We start from the raw sequence: 24840 nt of genomic DNA on the forward strand, positions 1-24840 counted from the left end.
GCGGCAATCCTCCTTCCCAGAATACGTGATATGCTCACGTACTGCGTCAGAACGTTAATCGTCAGCCTGGTAGGTGTAAAAAAAAGCGAATACAAATTGCCAGGTAGAAAATAATCCGTTTCCTTTGCAACGACCCTTAAGGGGTATCATGCGGACAACTTTCAATTGCGATCGTGCACGATTGCTTGGGCTCTACCCCAAACCAAAGGGCACCGTGACACCCGTGTTACCTAACACTATAGATGGCACAAGGTTACGGCAGTAAGCACTCTCCACCGCCATTTCATTGTAATGAAGGGGCATGCACATCGAACATGCTCTGTGAGGTCTTCACATGAGCAATCTTCCAATCCCGGTTGTGAACACTGCGATTATGCACGCCCTGACAGGGCACTGCGTTCGAAGCTTATAATAATGGCTAAAAGTTCACTGTAATGCAACGGTGAGCACACGGCACAACACAGTACTTACTGGAATGCTAACGTCAGTAAACCAGCGGCCACATGCAGACGACAAAAGAGCTGCTAAAGGCGTCAACGCCGCTAATATTGCCTATGCGTCTCAGTTGTAGTGAATATGCATTCAACACAACAAATGCAACACCCCTTCATCACAGACTCGAAATGTCGCTTTGTCAATCCACATGGCCAAGGAATCTCGTTAAAGAGCGCGATCACACAACACAATTGAGCCCATCACCGGCCATCGCGGAGTATTTCGCACGCGCGACGTGCACCAACAACGAAAAAAGTACAGTTGAATCACTTGCTTGTGTAACAATCCAGCGCCGATTCCTTCCTATTTAGAGTGAAATCACAAATGCGACAGGAATACCACCTCCACCGTCCGCCATTAGGAGCCGCTCCTACGATTGTTTGTGCCGGAGAAATGCAACCCGGCGTGTAGGCACGCTGAAGGGGTAGTAAGCAGTGCCACCGCTCAAACATATCCGGCTTCTTTTTGTGTGTTTACTATACTCGCACGCTACACGCACGCGAATAATGTTCAAAAAGCGTTATCTATGGTGGTATTATGTAACTGGCAGTGAGAGTAGACAGTGTCTTTTCGATATATTCTTTGCGTGTTCATTTTTCATTCGTAACATGTTCAGTTGCCCTCCACATGAAATTACGGTCCGCTCTCCGTATTTAAAAAAATGGAGCTCACATCCATCTTTTGTACGTAGAATCCCACCGGTTTTCATAAAACAGAATGGTTTACGTAAATTCTACGTGGGTCTTTGCTGTAAGATTACGGAAATTTTTTTTACAGTGTTGGGTATGTAGAGAATCTCTTGTGGAGTGCTCTTGCCTGTGTTCTTTCCTTATGAAAATTTCGATGCATATTGCTGGGTACTGGTGCCACTGAGATTGAGTCTCGTATGTGCGTTGGGAGTCTCGATATGTCGTCCGATCTTGTAGTAGTTTCCGCATTATTACCGAGTTGAAGTGGCACGCTTCTACCGGTGGGAGTAAATTTCAGTCTGAAAGCAGACTGAAGAACAAGCAGACTGAAAGTCTGGATTGTTCTGTGCGCTTCTGCGAGTTCCTACAACGTGTTGTGGAGGCCTAGTTTAAGTAATCGTGCCGTAGATGCATTTTAGGGAATTGTCAATGCAGTCTTTGTAGCGTTTGTAATGTCTAGCTTTTCAAGTTCTGCTTTCTACACGGCTAGATACGGGGCCAAATATGCGATGCGGCTCGTGATAAACGTGTAGGATACGCAGGCTGTTCTGTAGTTTGAGGCCGTGCCTTTATTTTGCAACTCTCTTAATGAGCCGCGTTGGTTCAGCGATGTTTGAACTATAGGGAATGTCGCTGCGCCCCACCCGTCTTAATGTATGGCAAGGCCGAGGATTCGGAATGACTCTACTAGTGGTATTTCGATTCGGATAAGTGATTCGCTCGAGTCGCGTTGCTTGTAGGCTGGTGGTCTACCTCCAGTTCTGAATTTGAGCTCTAGCAGTTCTAATTTTTGGGGTGCTCATTGTACTCCGCATTTGTTTAAGTAACGTGCGATGCGTGTTTCTGCCTCCGGTAGTGCGCTCTGTTGCTGGCCCGAAGATGGTACTTTGGTTCATAGTGTTATGTCGTCTGCATAATATGCATGACTGAGTCCTTCTATTTCGCTTAGTTCTCTAGGCAATTGCATCATTGTTATGTTGAAGAGCCAAGACAGGCCCTTGAGGCGTTCCCTTCTTTCGCACCTCGAGCTTTTCGTTTCTTAGATTGCCTATACCAATGGTGTAGTTCTGTCTGACAAGAAGTTTTGTACGTACAGAAACAATCGCTCACCCCCGGCAGGAGCCTGGAGTTTGCGTTGGTCTGCCTCATGCGCCACATTGTCAGAGGCACACTTGACGACAGTTGCCAGAATGTAATTGTGAGGTTTAATAGGTCTTCCTTGAGTTATAATAGCACAAGTTGCGTAGAACTGCCTTGCTTGAAGACAGACATTATGTAGGGCATCAGATCATTGTCTTCGATATGAGAAGCGAGGCGTTCGTGCACCATGGGTTCCATCACATTTCCAGCACACTACGTCAGGGAAATTGGGCGGAGATTCCCTACTTGTGTTGGTTTGTTGGGCTTTGTTATCATTACGATTTCGGCATTTTTCCAATCGGCTGGAATTTGATCCCTCTCCCAGAACTCACCCATGCATTATAGTAGATTGTTTACTGATTGCTCCCGGAGATTACGGAAGATTTTGTTAGTGATTTTGTCCGTTCTTGGCGAGCTGTGTGTAGTTAGGTTTTCAGTACAGCCCCGAACTCTGCGTGGGAAAAGGGTCTTTTTGCTGTTCTTGATTATGTGAGCATTTGTGTGGCTTATAATTGCTCTTGCTCGTGGTTTTTCCTACCGTTACCTTATTCTTGCTTCCTTCCAATACTTGCTCATCTGTACCTTGGTAATTGTGGAGTGACTTTGTAAGGTAATGTCGCTGTAGTGTCTTGGTTTCCGCCATTGGTAGAAGCTACTTGATATTGTGCCAAGACTTTATCGTGCTTATCGCGCCTTGAAGTAGGTCAAACATATGGTTGCAATTTTGCCTGCTAAGCTTCTGAGCGTGCACATCGGCTAATGGAGTAATGCAGGCGACACGTTGCTTGGGTGTCAGGCTGTTTCATCTTCTTCCACCATTTGTGATGTCCTCTTCGGGTTTCCTATAGGCGGAGGCGTTGTGGGTTGACTGCTGGTGTGTCCGTTGTCAATGGAATTTCCTTGATGTGTCTTTCGGCTTCTTTGACAACTACGTACGTAGCCAAGCAGCTATGTCTTGAATTTTGCCGGCTTCATCACTTTTCCTGAAAGCGGCTCAGTCGGCGATTTTTGCTTTCCTGATTAGAATCTATGTATTACGGTGCAGTACTTCAAATTTTATAATACTGCTACACAAGGTGATAAATAGAAAATGAGACGAATCTGATTGATCCGCGCGTTTCGAGAGCAGTGCAGAGGAAGCTTGGCTAACCTCGTACTCCTCTTCCAACTTTTCTTCCAACTAGTTATCAGCGCGGCATCCGTGGTTCTTCGCAAGAGCTCGTGGCATTTTCCCACTGGCAGACGAAGCCCGCCGGGAAAGTCAGTTTCATCGGCCGTGTGAACTAGTAAAGATAGACATACTAACTAAATCAAAAAAGCAGGGTGTTGTGCGCGCACAACCAAACATGCACACCTCTCACTCGATGACCGCGGAAACTCGCTGTCACAACGCTGGAGTGAGGAAGCGCGCAGCACAAGCCAGCGAATTGACCTTTCTGGCGTCTCTCGCATGAACGCGAACCAAGGCGTGAAAACATAGCGCAGGGCGGACTCTGTCCCCGTCCCAGATGCTTTCAAGATACAGCGGCCATGACGGGTGCAAGCGACCGCCCGGGCAACCTGGAGTAGAACGTGCCACCCTCCCTCCCCTCCCTCCGGACACTTGCTTGGAATGGAAGACGGCGCCTTTCCTTTCAGCATCCCTATCCTGCGGGCGCCAGATATAGCCGAGGTCGCCGCCTGACCCTCGCAGGCTTTCACTCGCACACACAGCATATGGTGCGTGGCGATGATTTTATTGCCCTTGGATTTTATACGGAACTTCACGGCGACGGCGGAAATGCACCTGGAGTTGCCATATAATTGCAATCGCAATAAAAAGTATCATTTACCTTGGACAATAGAAATCCCACAAGTTGTTTGGCATTATGATAGCGCGGTTGAAGTGGACGACGATACTTTTATTGCAGCAGTGCTATCTCAACTGTTCATGCTGGATAACAATATATATCCAAATAATGGAAATTCTGCAATGAAACGCCGTCGAAGGCGCTTCATATATAAGTCTTGCATCTCATGTGATAAATGTTATAGATGCTCATTAATTTGAGTTTAGCAAAAAAGCTTAAGACCAGTTATTTAAACGATGGAATTTTCAGTTTCGTGATTGCATGTCATCTGCGTATCATGTGGTGCGCTAGTGAGTCTAAAAAATTGCGTAGCTTGGACTGGAGGCCCAATGCTAAACAGACAGCGGAGGTGATTAACAGCTAGCTAGTCCTAGCTTTTGGGTTAGGCTAAGCCGTACCAAGTCATCCCTAGAATTTTCCGGATTTTATTGATTGTTGACTGATTATTGATAAGCTATTGATTGACTATCGATGATTGCCTAAGCTTAAGTAGTCCCCAACCATGCTTTGCTAGACTTAGCCAGGCTCAGCTTCGCTAGTTCACAGGGGTATGTGCCATTGCGCTTTGACCCTTCCTGCGGAACCGCTAGGATTGGCCCACGATTTCTGTTCGCACGTCACGGACTAACGCCCGGCTTAAACAGCTCCGCTGTTAAAATGTAATGTGCTATGGTTCTCCGATAATAATTTCAGACGGTCATGCTTGACACTCTTGATGCATTTGTAATAAGTGCCCTCGAAGAATTATTACGGTGTTATTTACTGTATATACTTCAGTTGTAGATAACCATTGATGTATCAGAAGCAACCTTATACCGTAAGTTGTTATTATAAATTTATAATGTAAATATCTAAGCAATAATTCTTGCGCTCACCCGAAATTTCGCTAGGACCGTGGCTTACGCATTCTCAAATTTTGACGTTTTGTTATCAGTTCGATTAAATCTCTTCGGTCCCACGAGTCGTACTGACTTCGAAGTGAAGCTCACAGATGTTTCGTGATGAGTCTACTGAAAGGCACCATGACAATAGCTCTTGCAACTTTCATATAACGCTAATAATTGCGAAGCATGCACGCACGGTAAAATCCCGGGCAACAATAAGATTATCAATTTCGGTTCACATAAACGTATAGCTTCGTACAAGTGTGTCCATATGCAAGGGTGTTCAAGTGCAACAGGTAAATAGTTGCTAAACAATTTATTTGCTCATTGAAGACGTCCTGAACAATATTTTTTCACGTTGGATAAGACATTGTATATTCATGTGGAATTGTTCCCGGCTAAAATTTTGCAGATTTTGTTTTAAAGAACTGGTGTAGTGTTTGGTTAGAATACTGTTCTTTAGAGGTGATAACGGGCAAATCGGCCCTGGTTAACAATGATTTTGAACTTTTCAACTTGTGCTCAGTGCTTGCATCCTTCCTCTTTTCAATGACAGGTCTGTCGGCATTGCTTAGCGGTGAGTCGTGTATATTTATAGGTATCCATAAGAAAATTACACCAGGATGTCTCACAAGTTGCTTCAAGTTGGCTGCTGCTATGTTAAGCAAAGGTTAGGGACACTAGACTATTATATCTTAAAAGCAACCCACGAAGATTATCTACATTAAATATGAGGTTCTGCCGATAAAATGTAATAAAAATTATTTTGCTTCGCAGAAGGCCTGAGCATAGAGTTAGAGCGTATGTTTAGTTTCAATGTAATTACTCTAGACCACAGCTTCGATGTATCTAGGATATACATGATCTTGAAGGCCAGGATAATGTCACCATAAACGTCTTCTGTCGCAATGCGGTCGCGAAGAGGGGTACAAAAGGCGCACGTTGCAATGAGGCTACCACTGCGTTTCTTCCGTAAATAATCGGCGCCATACAAATTTGCACATTCGGCACAAATTCCTAACAATATCAAAATTCACCTCCCCAACGGCTACCGCTACGACAGGCATGCAACCTTCGCGGCTGTTTGAGAGTCCCACAAAACAACTTTCAGTTAACTGTCGCGAGAAGGCGCACGACCACCTCACTTTAACGACATCCGTAATGTTATTCCGTAACATTATCCGTAACGTACGTAGGTTCAGACGAGTCTGCAGGATGAGGAGATCATTTGCAAGTCGGCGATCCAATACAGCGTCACTTCCGGGAGCTGAATCAGTCAGTTTTGTGGGGATGAGAATCCCGAAAGATGTGGTGACGAACACAGGCGGGACAAAGGCGAGCGGGAGCGACCATCGAGTGGCGATGGATATTGGCTAGAGCGCTTGGTCGATCTGGGAGCATCAGGGTTTATCGAGTTATCGTTTGATTTACCGAATTATCACCATTGCGTTGGATCCCGAAGTGACTGAATAGTATCGGCTGGTCGAGGAGGTTGAACAGTAGGGCTAAACCAAGGGCGACTTACGGTGACAGACCAGTGAGACGCCTACATTTGCCAATTCTTCCCGCACAACCGCCTAAATCAGGAAGGTTCTGTCGAGAATCGTTAGAATAGGATGCCAAAAAAAGAGGAAGGAGAGATGGTTGCGCAGAATCGTACAATTTCGCGGCGCAGAATCGGCACAAGGCCATCAACTGTAGATGGCTGAAGAGATGAATGAGCGCCGGGCATTAGGACGTAGTAGCGGGATTCGGAAGCTGCATGAACTGTTGGGCGATACGAGTGCTCTTCACGCCGAAATGTTAGCAGTTGATAAGACTTGGGAGATAAGGAAGTTAAGCATCATATGCGATTCCTTTCAGGACATGGTCTACCGTGCCAGCCTCGGACCTGTTAACATATACAATGCCCGTGATGTATAATTTGGTAGTTGTTTGAGCCGGACAGGGGAGCTCTCTCGTAGCGGCGCACTGCCGACCAGCGAGCAGGCTGACGAGGTCGCGTAACTTGTGTTTGAATAAGTTCCAGCTGGTCATTTTGTGTTTGTGAGCGCTATATAGCATACGGGAGCGGTCTCCTTGAGTTAAAAACACGCATAGATTTGACGGCATCACTGTCGGGTCCCATCGATTGTGCGAATCGACGTGCTCGCATTTACGAAGTCATTCGTAGGCGTGTATGGTGTCGGTGCCGGAAGAGGCGCCAGATTCGCCTATCTGGGATAAGGCGACCAATAACTGCGGCAAAGCAAGCCCTGGTAGCGTGGTGGAACCAGTCGCCTCGTCTATCGGCATGGTAGGACGGCCGAGGACAAGTGCGCGACGGAGCTCCGTGTTACGCCGAATCCCAGCACCTACACCAACAAAAGCTTCGGGTGGAGATCAATATATATGACAAACGTTTTACTACATTTACGAGGTAGCAGGGTACAGCCAATATGGAGACAGTCTAGCCTAGCAAAACTGCATCGGCTTCTTCTTCCCATTCCCATTGATGATCGTCGCCTCTGTTGGTAGTTCTGCTCGTAGCACTGACAATATTCTCTGGTATATTTTAAGTGTGTTCCTGCTTATTGTGCAGGCTCTATCACGGCCGCCGTCTAGCTGCGCATTGTCACCGATGCCCTGGTCATACGGCTACTTCAGGGTTCCTACAGAGCCTACGTCGCTGGCTTGTGCTTGATTGGTATTTCGTGCCGACCACACTGCCGTCGGAGTTCGCCACCGACGCAAGAGAACTGCTTTCGGTCTTCCTGCAACAGCTTTGTTTTAATACGTTCGAAGCGGTCCTCCCCGCACCAACATTCCATTTCTCCCATAGGCGCTGGAAACAGTAAAACAGACAATATCTCTGCTACAACTCGATATGAAGACGTTCGCCCTACATGTGCGATCACATTTACCCCCATTCATCATGACGCCTTAGCTGTATGCTGGGTCAGCCGCGCACGCCGGAGCTACCTGCGACTGGTAAATGCCAATTCACGTTTGCTTTTCTAGGACTATGAGATATTAATATACAAAGTGCGGGTAGAACCAATTCTTTACGAATGTGCAACCTGCTTCAAAATTTTGCTAGATTTTATAGCATATTTATTTGAGCACCGTAGATATATCCACAGAAAGTCTGAGCGTTCTTTATTGTTCCGTGCACGAAGGGATACCCTCATGTTAGAACCATACGTAATACCTTACCCTCGCCTTACTGTATGAGGAATGCACACAAACTCTAGTACATAGTGAACTTGCAGTGCAGCCAAAGCTCCAGGGCGCGTGAGCGCACTTGAGCGACTCACAGAATAGAACACGTTGATTGTGTTAGTCCGCCACATATGGCTCCGCGCATATGTCGCGTTTTATGAGGAGAACGAAGCAGACGACGTGGAGCAGACGACACCACAAGCAAGAGGTGGGCCTGGCCGTCCGCAACGGCCTTTTTATAGACAGACGTAAACAAATAAGCGCATGTGTACTGTTCGCTGACACTTTAGGCTTGACAGTGCTGCGGTAGGCGAGTTTTCCTTATAAAATGAACGTTTGCTCACACCGTAGGCCACAGTATGAGCAAAAGCGTGGGCGCAGACGCGACGTCGCTTGACCTTAGTGCTCAATTGAAACTATAAATTATATAATAGAAGTCTGGGGATAACATCATGGAAGACGACAGCACATTATGCAGCTGCAACAAGCATTCATAGTTAGAAGCGTTTAGTCGTTTTTTTTCTTCATTCCATCTCGCATGGAGAATTATAGCCTAAAATGCGTTTTAAATATAATCACCCGCCGCCCTACGAAAAAGAGAAAGCTCAAAGTAGAAAAAAAAAAAACAATCGGTGTAGCTTGCACACATCGGAGCTGATCAGTTGCTAGCTGGTCCTGGCTATACGAAGTGATTTTAAGTTATACGAAGTAATGCCAAGTGATGTTAAATTATACAAAGTGTATGAGCATTTCCTCGTGGTCCGTGGCATCAGGGAACGCCTCGCGAAGCACTTGAAGTCCGCGCACACGTAGTGGAAGTGGGGCGAAGGTAGAGTGTCCTGCACAATGGGGCTGCTGCTTTGCCTAGGGGGCGCTGCGAAAATGGTGGTAAAGAGTGCCCTCTGCCCTGAACTGGGTAGTACCAAGCTCGGTCATCTGCTTCTGAAAGCACGTTTACAATATGTACCTACCACTTTCGTTTGTGTTGTTCCACGGCCTGTAGCGAATATCGGGCGCCGAGGATTTTTTCAGGGGTGGCACGCTGCGTAAAGGCAAGAAATTATGCAACGCCGAATACGTGTACGCCGTTCAAGAAATAAGCGGCGAAGTTTTAGCGCGCTGTCAACTGCAAGTGAAGCGAATCGCGTACGAAGTTGAACTTCAGGTAAGGTTTGCACGCTGTTAGATTCAGGCGCCAAACGCGAGAAAATGCTTGCTATAAATGAATTCGCAGCCGCGATAAGGAGACATCGCGGGTGTGAAACTATTCGAGCGCTACCGCCGCGACGGCAGCGGTCTTTCAGCATCCCGCGAAACGGCTGGTCTCCTGCAGCCTTGTTGACTGCAGTTGTGCCTGCGCTGTAGTAGCGTCCATCTGTCCCTTTAGCAAATTATAAATAACTAATGCAATGCATATATATAAGCTAGTAACGTACGTGCGAATTGCGCTGCAGCATGATCTCGTGCGCTGCTCGCTTGATGTAGCTTTTAATGACAGCTAGCGCTCGAACATCGATGTGCTGTAATCAATACTGCTTTGCTACGCTGCCTCAACGTGCTGGCTTGAGGTCAAGGATGAGCACATTTAACTCTCAAACCTGTGCTTCTCGTAGTGGGGTAGTGAAGTTATCCAGCGCGCCACACGCTCTGCTTCATGAGGCCTTGAAAGAAAACGGTAGAAGTTTCGATATCACTTAAAAATCCAAAATTTATACATCCACGTTATCTGTTTGCTATGATAGGTTTTGCCTGTATTTTCTTTATCGGACCTTCAACTTGCCTTAGGCTGCAGGTACGACAAATTTTTGTTTACCTGTGTATTGTGATATGGAAATAAATACTAACTTCTCCTGTTCTTAAAAAGTTCGTCTTTAGGAATGCTGATTAATGAACACTTGCTGATTCCGTCGCGAGAATATGGCACATGACGGGATCACTTGGTCATGGGCTCGAATTTTGCAAAGCCAATTTTGAGGGTAGGCCGGACAAATTTCAGGCATGGGTCAAGTCAATTTCGGGAGTGAGCCAAGTTGGTTTTCAACCTGTTTAACTCTATTTTCCTATTGGGCAAAGTTATTTTTACAGTGGGCCGCCTAAATTTTGGGGTTGGGCCAAGACGGTTTTGAACGTGGGTCAAATAAATTTTCTAATTGGGCAAAGTCATTTTTTGCGTTGTGGGCCGTGTCGCTTTTCATTGATATTGAGACGGGGCGTCATTATTTCGTCACGTGAGTTCTGCTACCATATGATGGTACCATATGATGGTACCATGGTATATGGTACCATGGTACCATGGTATGGTGGATGGTATATGGTACCGGACGCCAGATTTGACGTTTCTTGGTGCATGTAATGCTTTCGCATTATTAAGGCACCCTAGGTAAACTTGTCTGTGGCGCGAAGTGCATTTTGCGAAAAGGGGACAGAAGAGTGAAGACAGTGAAGCGCCAAACTACCAATCGTTTAATGACAGTGTCAGAACACACAGAAAGAAAGTTGACTTCCGCGCGTGCGCAGAGAGCCAAGGTATGGCATGGAACCACATGGTCATGATAACATTTTGTCAAGAAAGCACATTTCTGCATAATACAATGTGATCGATGTGTCACTACCACAATCAGACCTTTTCCTTTTAATAAAGAAAGCGTCGAACAACTCCCTCGAAGTTTTGTCGCCACTTTTGCCCAGAATCGACACTTGCTTAAAGCGTGGCTCACAATGACAGGCCTTACAGTGTGCAGGAAGATGCGCATTGTCACACTTACCAATACTATTAGCATGCTACCTCAGTCTGTCATTATTGAAACGTCCCGTTTGTCCAATGTGGGACCTACCGCAGTCTAGGGGTATTTCACAGACCACTCCTTCAATACAGCTCCTGACAGGGTTCGTGGGCTGCTTCTGGCAGCCCCGCGGCCCATCGCGTGTGATACGAGGACATAATTGAGCCAATTTATTGGGAGCTGAAAAAACAACGGGAATGCCATATCTGGTAGCGACCTTCTTGAGGTTATGGCTCAAACGGTGAACATATGGGACTACCTCTGGCTTAACACGCTCCCTTTCATTCCGGTGCGCCTTCAAATTGGCAGTGGAGGCTTACAAATTTTGCAGCAGGGACTAAATCACAGAATTTAAGACAGACTGAGGGAAGCCAGCCCTTAACAGTCGATAAAAAAGTATTTACTAAAGTCTTTATAAAAGTCTTTAAAAAGTCCTTATTAAAGTAAAAAAAAGTCTTTATTAAAAAGAAAGAGTCTGATTGTGTTAGTGACACATCCATTACATTGTATTCTGCAGAAATGTGCTTTCTTGAAAAAAATGTTATCATGACCATGTGGTTCCAGTCATACTTTGGCTCTCTGCGCACGCGCGGAAGTTAACTTTCTTTCTCTGTGTTCTGACGCTCTCATTAAACAGTTGGTAGTTTGGCGGTTCACTGTCTCCTCTCTTCTGTCCGCTTTTCACAAAGTGCAATTCGCGCCACAGAGAAGTGTACCTTGGAAATATCAGCACCAACTAGCCAAAAAAGAAGTTCTTTTGGAAAATATTTCTCGTACAGTGGGCTCCGCGCCTCTTTTCCCCGGTGATTCTTCTTGAAGTCTTCCCGATGCGAACAAGGTGGCAGCGACATGCCAAGCACGCTATCTAGGGTTCTGCATCAGAAAAGAGCTTCCACCACGTGAAATCACTGCCATCTTTGTATCCCTATTTCCATCCTGGGGCCACATCAAAGGAATGTGCAAGATTCTACGTTCCGAGCTGGGCCGTCAAGTCCGGCTTTTCAACGACCTTCTCAGGTGCATGTGCTACTTTAAATTCCCTGCATGGGTGGCTACAAAGAAACTAAAATACTACCGGAAGACGGTGAGTGCTGCCATAGCAACGACGTGGAACAGCATGCTCTCTTGCCTTCTGAGGAGTATGAACAAGGCAACCACCATGAAGAGCCGGACAGAGAGACTGGAGGTTATTGGTGAAACTAATATTCCCGACGATATAGCCAACCTTCTTAATAAAAGACCGAAATATGGACTTGAGCCTCGGGTTCCAGCACAAGAATTTCTGGCGTGGAATCAGCAAGTCGCAAGAAAAGCGCCCCAGGAACAACGCGAGCGTTACCTACAAGATGGTGTAGACAGCCTACACAGGGCTGCCCCCAAGGCCGGAACTGGTAGTCAGGCGCGAGTGTTGCAACGGGTGGTGTCTTTTTTCAGAGACAATGATCTCTGTCTAATGATGTCCGATAAGGAAGGCAGTCTTGTGGCTTTTAGGCATGCCTTTAATGAAAAGCACTAGTGGCAATCAACAAGAATTTAAAACCTGTTGAAGCCAGCTTATCAAAAGTTAAGAAAACCATGATTTCTTTCTGTGAAGAAATTGGCTGTGAAAAATTAGCTAAGCAGATTAGAAACAACAAACAGGATTCTCTTACAGCTTTCTTCAGTGCCAAGACCCATAAGGTTGACGTCCCGTTTAGAACAATTGTTAGTGAACGCTGTACGTGGCAATATCAAGTTAGCAGTTTTTGCTAAAAGCTCTGAAGCTTCTCGGTTTTAATTACCCTTTCTTGACTAGAAGCTCGGAAGAAGTTTTTGAATATTTCCGTGGAAGCCAAGCAATAGGCTCTGTGTTCTAAATTGAAGTGAATGACCTTTTTTAATAGGTTCCACATCATGAGCTTCTAAAAACGGTTATGCAGTGCACAGATGAAAGTGGCGAAGCGGGTTTTGTGTCACAAATGGAGATGTCGGCATCTAATTTTCTTTCCCTCTTGGATGCATACCTCAACCCCACCTTTGTTTCTTTTGAGCATGGCATTTTCTTGCAGAAAAAGGGCATTTGCATTGGTTCACGTGTAGCACCCATCTTATGTGACACCTTTTTATCTTACTTTGACCACGGACTACAATGTGTTTTTGCTTCCTCTCATCCCAGTGTTCTTAAAGTTTTTAGATACGTTGATGATATTTTAGTTGTTATTGACAATAGGTGCCCTTTGCGATGTCACGAAATGGTTGAGCAGATTTTAGAAGTTTTTAGAGTAAATGCAATAGGACTTACATTTACTAATGAGCTTCCGCAGGACTGTACGTTGCAGTTTTTAGACCTTAACCTAACAATTATGAGTGATCACGTTTGCTGTGCGTACATCCCTCGAGGTAAAAAGAATTGTTGCAGTACGACTCAGCGCACGCTAAGACTGTGAAGCCTGGAATCGCCTTACTTTGCCTGGAATCGGCTCTGCGCAAGTCAAGTGTACATATGATGCAGGTGAGTTTTCGCAATCAGCTTGACAGACTGTTAAGGGCTGGCTTCCGGCAGTCTGTCTTAAATTCTGTGATTGAGTCCCTGCTGCAAAAGTTGAAAGCTTCCACTGCCAATGTGAAGCCGCACCCGAAGGAAAGGGAGCGTGTTAAGCCAGAGGTAGTCCTAAATGTTCACCGTTTGAGCCATAACCTCAAGAAGGTGGCTACCAGATATGGCATTCTCGTTGTTTTTTCAGCTGCTAACAAATTCGCTCAATTATGCCCTCGTATCACACGCGATGGGCCGCGGGGCTGCCAGAAGCAGCCCACGAACCCTGTAGGAGCTGTATTGAAGGGGTGGTCAATGAAATGCCCATAGACTGCGGTAGGTCCTACATTGGACAAACGGGACGTTGCATTAATGACAGACTGAGGGAGCATGCTAATAGTATTGGTAAGTGTGACAATGCGCATCTTCCTGCGCACTGTAAGGCCTGTCATTGTGAGCCACGCTTTAAGCAAGTGTAGATTCTGGGCAAAAGTGGCGACAAAACTTCGAGGCAGTTGTTGGATGCTTACTTTATTAAAAAGAAAGGGGCTGATTGTGTTAGTGACACATCCATCACATTGTATTCTGCAGAAATGTGATTTCTTGAAAAAAATGTTATGACCATGTGGTTCTATGTCATATCTTGGCTCTCTGCGCACGCGCGGAAGGTGACTTTCTTCCTGTGTGTTCTACGCTGTCATTAAACAGTTGGTAGTTTGGCGCTTCACTGTCTTTTCTCTTCTGTCCCCTTTTCACAAATTGCATTTCGTGCCACAGACAAGTTTACCTAGGAAATATCAGCACCAACTTGCCCAAGAAGTTCTTTAAGGCACCCATAACGACGCCAGGGAAAAGTTTGCAGTTTAGCAACATGCGTTCTATGTCTTAGGCTATGCAACTCTGTCTCTCGCTGCTTCACGTCGTGGCAGGCCACTCCACTATCGACAACTTGACAGCTTTTTATACTTATTAGGAAGGTCATTCACGCAGGTATATGCAGAGACTTACTTGTATAATTAGTGCAGACTCTACAAGGAATATTTCTTGTTATTTCTAGAAGCACTGCTCTCCAGGCTACACTGTACAACAGAGCGAAGTGATTCTATCGAACGCACCCGCTACCGAGTACATTCAGAGCCAAGCGGCACCGAACATTTCCGTCTCACAGCCTGCAAAACAGCGAAGTACACGCGCTCAAAGTGACAATACCTTAAACTGCCTGAGTTAGGTGTGTAGGGATCTGCTCTTAACGCAAATACCTTTTTGGCTCTCTCACCGGTCTTCGTGGTGGTCGGTGGTGGTCCTCGTCAATACAGACGCGTCTATCGGAAGGCCAGGTGCCTTCAGACAACTGATTTGTAAGGCACGCTCGTCCCTGAAAAGGTATTATGGCTTTTTAAGTCGCCGGTGCTGTCACACGATAGTTGTGAGGTGTCTGAAAGTTTAAATGATGTCGTGGATGGCTCAAGAATGGCCGCCCTCATTGTTTTTTGATGATGATTATTATTATTGAGGTATGTGGTGGCGCAAGAGCCAAGTGTGGCCAAAGAGCGATATACTGATGTTAATGAGTTGGCAATATCGCAATTACATAGTAGACGTGGCATGGCTGTGCAGGGGTCTTAAAACAGTCGCTGTAGAAGAGCGTAAAATGCCATCGTCATCAGCCTATATTTATGTCCACTGCAGGACGAACGCCTCTCCCAGTGATCTCCAATTACCCCTGTCTTGAGCTAGCTGATTCCAACTTGCGCCTGCAAATTTCCTAACTTCATCACCCCACCTAGATTTCTGCTGTCCTCGACTGCGCTTCCCTTCTCTTGGTATCCATTTTGTAACTGTAATGGTTCACCGGTTATCAATCCTACGCATTACATGTACATCCTGCGCGTAAAATGTACGTGTAATCAAATCATGACAATTAATAATGAAGTGTACCATGAACGCAATAGTAGCATTACTGATGGATGAGATGGTAAACTAAAATATGTCTGCGGAGAAAATTAAGACTTATCAATTAAAAAAGTTAAAGTCTACTTATCAATCTCGCAAAGCGAACATGCAAACTATATATCGTAATGAATGTTCTACGGTAGCATATTTAATGCTTTGACTGGTTATAAACAGCATTGTCAATTTGTTTTCAAAGCATTATTCAAATAGTTTTTCAAATTTTTCTGATGTATCATTTTTCTCCTGCACAAAATCAATAAACCTCCAATGCGTTGTTGCAGACTTTGTATCCGTACTGCACCTGTATTAACCTTCACATTAAATAGTAATTGCATATTTCGCTTACTTCAGTGCATCGAGTTTCTTCTGTTTATGCTGGTCGAGACATATCGCAGTATTCTAAGAAACTACTTCGCCATAAACATCCTTGCCTTTCCTTGCTTCCATATCTCTACTTCCTGTAAAACACATTCAACAATGTGAAGAGCAGGCACACACCTTGTTTTTATAAGCAGTAGATAACACATTAAACAAAAGCAGATAACACATTAAACAAAATTATGCAGGCAAGTCAGTCGGTTGCATTCCTTCCTGAGAATGATGTCATCTTTTCAAATGTGTGTCGTTCTTGCATGTCTACGGCTCATCAAGTGTGCAGGTTCATTACGAGGCGTTGGCCTTGCCCATCAAGATGAGGGCAATGTTGCTAATGAGTCTGCAATTACATGTATTACTGCATAAACTCGTATAACCATATCCCATCATTCCACAGCCCAGATTGCTCCGAGTCATATTCATCAAAATTCTGCTTATCCGAATTGGCTCTGACTCATATTCACCAAAATTATACTCTACGGACATGCTCTAACTCATGTTCATCAAAATTCTACTTAGCCGAGCTTGCTTTGACTGATATTCACCAAAATTATACTCGGTATACTCGGCCGAGCTTGCTCTGACTCATATTCACCAAAATTCTACTTAACTGAGCTTGCTCTGACTCATAATGGTCAGACTTCTACTCAGGCCAGCTTGCACTTAGTCATATTCACCAAAAATCTACTTAGCCAAGCTTGCTTTGACTCATATTCACCAAGATTCTACTCAGCTGAGCTTGCTCTGACTTATATTTATCAAAATTCTACTCAGGCGACCTTGCACTGAGTCATATTCACCAAAAATCTACTTAGCCGAGCATGATCCGACTCATATTCACCAAAATTATACTCAGCTGAGCTTGCCCTGACTACCAAGTGACAACATTCACCGAAAGTTTACTCAACCGAGCTTGCTCTTACTCGTATTCACCAAAATTCGACTTAGCCAGGCGCACACGAACTCAGACTCGTGGTGAGTTTGAAGTCTTAGTGTGCGTACGTTTGACTCAGTTCCCCGAGCTATGTATACATTACATTATGTGACCTTTGCGGTGCATGAGCAAACATTGCATATGAGTACGTGTTGCATCGGATGAAAAAAGGACAACTGTCCACATTGCCATTAGTTTTCTGGAGTTTAACTCACCATGGCGTGAAAGTTTCGCCTCCTGTCGATTCAAGCAAGTGCATTGGATCTGCATCATACTTTTTGCAAATCCTGCTGGCTATATATATATATATATATATATATATATATATATATCTTGGTCGTTACTGGGTGGCCACATTTGTACATTTCAACCCAAAGTTGAATAAATAACTGTAGTGCAATATATTAAAAAAGATGCTTGCATCACTGCAAGTACAACAATCAGAACATGATACAAACACATGCACATAAGATGCACACAAATGCTAAGTACATAAACAGACGGAATCAGTTGGCCACCACCTATTGCAAATAAAAAAAGAAAAGCATAGGCCAAAGATGCAACGACCACGCATAACCATTCTCCTTGCCAGGTACATGGGCTATAGGAGAAACACGTGGAACCCAGCGATTACCTCGAGGTAGCAGCTATGGACGTTTTTTTTTGCATTAGCAGCTGACCGCTCAACCACTCATGTGTTCAGTGTTTATTTGCACTTAGGCACACTTTTTATTGTCTATATCTTAAAAATGTAATGTAGTCTCCTCAAAAATTTGAAAATGTGTGCATTCTGAGGCCGGCAAAGGTGAATATTTTTATTCTATTCTTCTTCAAGGTGAAAGCTCATACAAAAAACTTAATTGTCAGTGCTCCTTACTTTCCCTCAGAACATACGTAGTTTGGTATTGACATCTGAGCAGCTTTTCAACAGAAAAAATGGGAATTAGCTTCCCCTGTTTTCAGCATTGGGTTAACGCAGGCAATTCAGAGAGGCATAAAGTTTTACTGATACAGATAATACGGGAATACTAGATTAGATTGTACCTTGACGATTTCCTTGCACCTTCTTATTTTGGTCAAATATTATAATTTGAAATGGCACGAATTAGCATGCTCTAACACTTGTCTAATATAGGTTAAGTACATGACTAGCTTAACAGACTGGGACGCCGGCTTTTATTTCCAGGAAAGTAACCATAGCACCTGCTCCAGTTGCATATGTTTTTGATTATCCGGGGTTTTCAGCCTAACTTTCAAGATAATGTGCTGTAGCAGGTAGAAGCACACGCATGGCATTAGCGGATAGTTTCGATAGCTTGTAGTTTTACACTTACCGCTATAAATACAAAATTTTAGTGTTCGATTTTGTTAATAAACAAACAAACGTACTCCTAACAATGTATTTATTGTTAGCTGTGGGGCTGCGCGGCTGCGCTACCTACTGCAGCACATTAACTTAAGCTTCTTGATACAGATTCACAGCACAGTAACAGCGCGAGAAAGTAGATGACACTAATGTCTGTCGGAATGATATGTTACTATGTACACAAGCGACTGCAGCTCCTAAAAAATGTGGTTTAGGCTTTTACGCCTTTCGAAATATTCAGAGAGCACTTGTATGAATAATTACAACACACGCGCCACGACGGACGAACCAGGCTGGCGCTAAGATTAAAGTTCACAACACAAATTCCATTACACGTTCAGTAATTACACACAGGTCATTTGCGGCTTCCTTCAGGGGCAGACGTGAGCTTTTGGTTGGGTGCTTGCGGCTAAGCTTGGTGCAAGAATATTGCTAGAAGCCGGAACCACTTATCCGAAATTTCGAGCTATATACACACATCCTTTATTGAGAAACTGACGTTGAGCACGGATATAGCGCGAGGGTCTCTGCATTGACATGACGACTTCGTTGCAGCTGAATTCCGAATACTGCATATGTGATGACAACAGCTATATGGGCTATGTTGTATCGCAGAAAGAACGACACGGGCATAAAAGACACAAGAAAGCACACAGCGCTGAATGACCAACTGTGAACAGCTGTTTACGTCCACCATGTCTCCTCGTATTGAACTTCATAAACCGCTTTTGCACACTAGTTTGGTTGTTGAAAAGCAGGTACCTGTGAACTTTCAGTTTTACCTCTACATTTACAAGCCCTAGGCATCCTTTCGCCTTACATAAAAATAAAAATAATGCACCTCATGCGCTAAAAAAGTTAATCTCAAATAAATGTGGCGCAAAATCTGTGTACACGATTCACGTGTGTCAGCAAACAGGGCATCACCTGCGCTGAGTACCACACAGCTGGAAAGAGCACAGTATTGCACACAAAGGCTCTGTTCAAAAATGGGACAGTTCTTCCGTGCCACTGTTGCACTTTTGCCGCGACAGTGTCACTTCGAATCTCATTCTGTCCATTTTCTAGGTTGCCAGTATGAAAGCAGACACCGAGGTAGCTATTGATTTCAGACGTCCACTTCACATCTAGAAATGTGGTTAGTTTTGAATCCCATACACCCAGCCATGCACCCGCGCACTTTTCACAATTCACTTTAGCACCAGACACTTTACAGAAGTCCATGAGATGCTGCACTCCTTGGTGGACTTCTGCTTTAGAGGCACACATAAGCGTAAGGTCGTCGGTGTAGCTGAAGACTTTCAGAGAGGTATCTGCGAAACTGAAGCCTGCTATGTCACCGTCGTTCGGAATTATTCGGCACAGGGGTTCCAAGTACAGAGCGAAAAGAACTAGTGGCATGGGACATCCTTGCTTAACGGACCTGTTGAGCTCTGTTGTCGGCGTTGTTTGCCCGCTGATCACCAGTCGCGTCGATACTTGTCTGTAGCAAGCACTTATGTATTTAAGAAGGCGGTCCCCAATGTTGCAGGCCTTAAGCACGGTGACGAGAAAGGCATGTGCTCTGTCGAAAGCCTTGCTCATATCAACTTGCAAAACCACTACCCTGGATCCATCTACGGGAGTGGCTTGGCACATTATTCGCATGACATGCAGATTATCACTGACGCGACGTCCTTTGATACCGTATGATTGATCGTTCCCGATGGCTTTTCCGAGGGCAATGTCAAGCCATCTAGCTATAATTTTAACTAGAATTTTGTAATTGGTATACACCACGCTTGCACAACGTGCAATTATGGGAACCGTGTGGTTGCATTGTAATGACGATTCCAACACAACTTCCTTTGGGGGAGAGAAAGAGAATGACAGCGAGAGAGAGAAAGAAAGAAGGATAGAGAGAGAAAGAAATAGATAAATGAAGAGATAGACAGAAAGAAAGCAAGATAAGAAAGAAAGAAAGAAAGAAAGAGAGAGAGAGAGAGATAACCTAGCTGCAACCAAGAGACACAATCAATCGGTCAGCTTCGCTGTGCCTTGAGCTGTGCGCGGCTTAGTGCAAGCTTTCGCCTTTTTTCAAGCGAAGCTTGTACTGCCTCACAAGAGACCGCAAAAACTCTCTCTCAAGCCGAGCGAAAACAAAAACTGCTCGTAGGGCTGCGGATTGAAATCTCCGGTCGCCTGGTTGCGAGACGACCACGCTAACCAATTCAGGCACTGTCGGTTTTTTTTAACAGTCTGTCCAGTGACCGTAGTTACAAACGAGGACATGACAAACAGATATATACGCGACAAACGAATGCAAGTCATGTGGCTCAAGAACAACTCTTGAGCATATGCTGTGGGAATGCCAAGGGCTAACCAGTAGCAACGGGGAGACAGCCTCTAGCGAAAGGCTCCTCACGTTGGTGTGCTATGCTGCTCAGTTCAGACCCAGAAGATCAACTGTGGGCAGTCCAGCGGGCAGACGACGCCGCCAGAGCACAAGGGCTCGCAGCAGACGCCTACACAGGGTGAAGCCCACCCTATTACCTTGCCGGACAAAAATAAAGTTTTCACCTACCTATATTTTTGTACAATAATAAATGCAAATACGTATGTACAGGAACTATTTACAATAATATGAGCACCAGGTGGACATAAGTATTCACACGTCAACGAGCAGTCCATATTAAAAAACGTCACAAGCAGCAACACCTTCCATCACAACAAGAACTTGGAAGATGAAGTTAAGCACCTAATCAAAAGTGGATACCAATCCGGCTGACATTCTTGGATGTAAATGTCCTTTCATCTCACACTTTTTCAAAAGCGGGGTTTCATATGAACAGGTGCTCGGCCCGCGCTCGTGCTCGGCCCGCGCTCGTGTCACAGCTCCCACGTTCGTCATCGTCGTCTGCTTTCACAGCTGGCTGCGTTGCCGCTAATGATTCCCGGGTAGAATTTCACTTCTCTTCTGTTGTCGTAACGGAGAGGCCCTGTTTACAGGGGTATGGGCCATTCAAAGTCTTATGCAATGGATAAATCTAATTTTGAAAAAAATTCATGGAAATCCATCCAGAATGAACGCGCTCGGGAAAGCCCTCGTCATCCACATGCCGATTCTAGCGTGAGGGCCTCCAAAGCCCAGGCTAAACATCATCGAAGAGCCGCGGACCTCAAGTTGAGGGAGCGCGATGTTGAGGCCAAACGTCAGCGAAGAGCCGCAGACCTTCAGTTGCGGGAACGGGATGCTGAGGCCACATGTCAGCATCGTCTAGCTCTCCAGGAACCCGACAAAGGTGTTGCACGCATCAGCAAGCTAGCGCCAGCTTCCACAGTGTGACGGCGAGGTTTCAACGCGAGGTTCGCAACCGGAACTTCGGAGCCAGCTGCAGTGCGTGTGACCGGTTGTTGTTCGAGCACATCGTGGTACTCGTCAGGGCAATTGGTTCGGAGGAACACCACAGAAACACACGACAAGCTTCGCTTACTCTCATTTTGTCGACAGTGCAAGGGCTACTCATATTGTAAAACAATGGTCATCTAAGCACCTAAGATGATTTTTCATGCTTTTGTCAATGACTCTGCGCAACCTCTCTCAAGAACTGCAAGAAACACTGCTTCCACTCTTCACTCTCTCTCTCAAATTTCCTTCTTTTTCTTCGTTCACCTAATACCAGCTATATGGCGTTCAATTTCGACCTTCCAAGTTCAGTGAGAATCGAATATAACATTAGAGAATAACCTACTCTGTACTTGGGAAAATCTTTTTTACTTGTGAAAACGTTTTTAAATACAGACTTAATTTATAGGTGGATGTCATATGTAAGTGCCGCGAGATGCCGCTAGCAGATCGGAGCGGCCACCCAAGCTCCGCGACAAAGTGAACGGGCGCACGAGCACGCGCTCGCTCAACGGTGCCTGCGTTCGATTTCTGGTGGTTTGCCTGAGTATCGGGTGATCTTATCCTTTTCCTTGTTCATTTTGACGTATTCTCTCCGTAGTATGACCCGCTCCAGCTTAGGCTGATGTACAAGAACTCCCCCGGGAGTGGTTTTTTTTCCCTTGGACAGCTTCTCTTCCTAATCGTGAGATACCTTTGGATTTCTTCCCACGCAGCGGTGTAACCAGCATCCCCGTGGAAATTGTTCCAGCGAGTGGAGGCTTCATTAAATTGAATAATCCTCAGGCTACCCAGGAGGCTCTTCATGCTGTTACTCCATTGTACCAGACCATCTCGGACGTTAGGCAGTTTGGCCGAGGAGGCATTGTTTGTAGGTCACCAGACCAGACATGTGTTGCGGACTTACTCAAGTCCACTTTCGCAGCCATTCCGGTGAGTGCATTTATCCCTACTCACCTCGCGTGCACCAAGGGAGTAGTACGAGGTGTCGACTCGAGTCTAACCCCGACAGAAACATTAGAAAAGTTATTTGCAGCTGAAGTGATTGCCGTATATCGATGCAATCGAGTGTTATACCAGAGTACCAAAAGAATCAGTGATAGCCACTTTTGCTGGCACTTCCTGCCCAACAGAGATCAAAATATGGCCCCTTATATTCAGAGTAGATTCACTTGCACCGCGTCCGCTTCAATGTCGCAATTGCTGGCGATTTGGCCATAGTATCGGTGCATGTAAATCAAGCCAACGTCGCTGCACATGTGGGGAAAGTCACGCTCCCAGTGATTGCGCTTCCGAAAATGAGAGATGCTGCCTTTGTGAAGGAAACCATCCGGCCGATTTCTCTAACTATTCTGTGCGGGCCCAAGAAGTGCAGATCCTTGAAGTTATGGATAAAAGACGTTGCTCCAGAAGAGAAGCTGCAAGTATTGTAAACAAAAGAACATTTGGCTATGCTGGAGTTACAGCTAAACAAAATACGATACTTGGCTCATCTCTCACTGCAACCATAGAAAATGCTGTTGAAAAGGCCGTGGCTAAGGCAATGGATCAGTTGCTGGTAAATCTCGGTGAAAGCATCGCACAGGCTATTTCCTCGCAAATGAATACGTTAATGCAAGCTACTGGTCTATGCTCAGCTGGTCTATGCTAAACTTATAAATTTACGGTAGCAATCTGTTGATGGAAAGAGGGAGACAACTGTCTCGGGAGATGGCACAGCGTGCAATAGCTCCCCTCCCACTCATTCTGCTTCCGCCAACCAGATCATTCAATATTGTGAAATGAAAGACGCAGAACATAATGCTCGTGCTCAAAAAAGAGCTATGTCAACAATCAGTGAGGATTCTTCTTCGCATCCCCATTCGAAGTCAAAGAAATGTCAGTCGAAGTTTTCATTGGAGGATAGTGCATCAAAGAAGTCCCCTTCGACAGCAGCACATTCTTCATCATAGGACTGTTAAAGGTTCTTCGGTGGAACTGCCAATCACTATTATCAGCTTCTGTAGATTTGTTTTCTCTTACAAACCAACTTAACCCAGATATAATAGTATTACAGGAAACTTGGTTGACATCGGAGAAATACTTCCATTTAAAATTTTACAGATCTTTTCGACTAGACCGCCCTACAAGAGGTGGTGGACTAATTATATTTATTTCAACTAAAATATGTCATAAAGCCAAAATTTTATTCAAATTGATGGATTCTGAGTGCGAAATTCTGATTATAGAACTGACTCTACCAGGAAGTTTCCCTCTTTATATTGTAAATACTTATTTTCCTTCCGGTGTGCAGGACACTCGCTCTCTTGACAGTGTTCTAGCAAACTGTGGGTGGGATGTTTTACTTACTGGGGATTTCAATTCACATTATTTTTCATGGGGTTTCACGACAGATTCATGCGGTAAACGCTTGTGGAACTGGTCATTACATAATAACCTTTATTGTGTAAATTCTGGGGCAACTACATTCGTGCGTGGCCAAAATCAGTCTGCAATTGATCTCACATTCTCTAGCCGTAGTCTCTCTGTCTTCGTGGTCGACTGTTTATTGCGCCTGTAATAGTGATCACATCCCGCTGTTATTTGAAATAGTCCGCTCTATTACATCAATGAATGAACAAGCTCGAACGTTCGTAAACTACAGTACCTTTAAGAAGTCCTTGCGATCTGTGATTTCGTCACTTTCTGAGGCGCCCAATGAAGAAAAGATTATTATTTGTTCAGCCCTCGAAAAATCTAGCAAGCAGTCGGAATTCAGAATTTGTTCTAATAATGGCTACTCCTACAACCCTTGGTGGAATACCGACTGTTCACGCGATTATAAAAGAAGGAAAGCAGCCTGGAAAAAGTTATATAACCAGTGTGCAAAAAATTGGAGTGATTATAAATTCTACAAAACTATATTTAAAGATACAGTTTCTAAAGGAAAATACGACTATGATTGCAAACATTTCGAATATCTATCTAAATCTAAAAACAAGCGAGCGCTTTTCACTTTTCTTCGTGGCAGAAAGATTCTTCCGTGTCCGAGTAACATTGGCTCGATGGTTTTCACTAGTGAAGAAATGATGCAAATGGTAGAAGAAATTGCAAAGGGTTTAGAAATCCGGTTCACGTCCTTGTTATCGCCATGTTTCAAGTTACACATACGGTGCGATGATTTTACGAAGATCACTATGTTAGAACTGCCCACAACAGTGGAAAGTTTGCCACATGCCGCCCCGGTGTTGACCGGATAACCTCAAAAATGATAAAAATTTTATTCAAGGA

This window comes from Dermacentor silvarum, chromosome 9, assembly GCF_013339745.2.
Source record: "Dermacentor silvarum isolate Dsil-2018 chromosome 9, BIME_Dsil_1.4, whole genome shotgun sequence".
NCBI lineage: Eukaryota > Metazoa > Arthropoda > Arachnida > Ixodida > Ixodidae > Dermacentor > Dermacentor silvarum.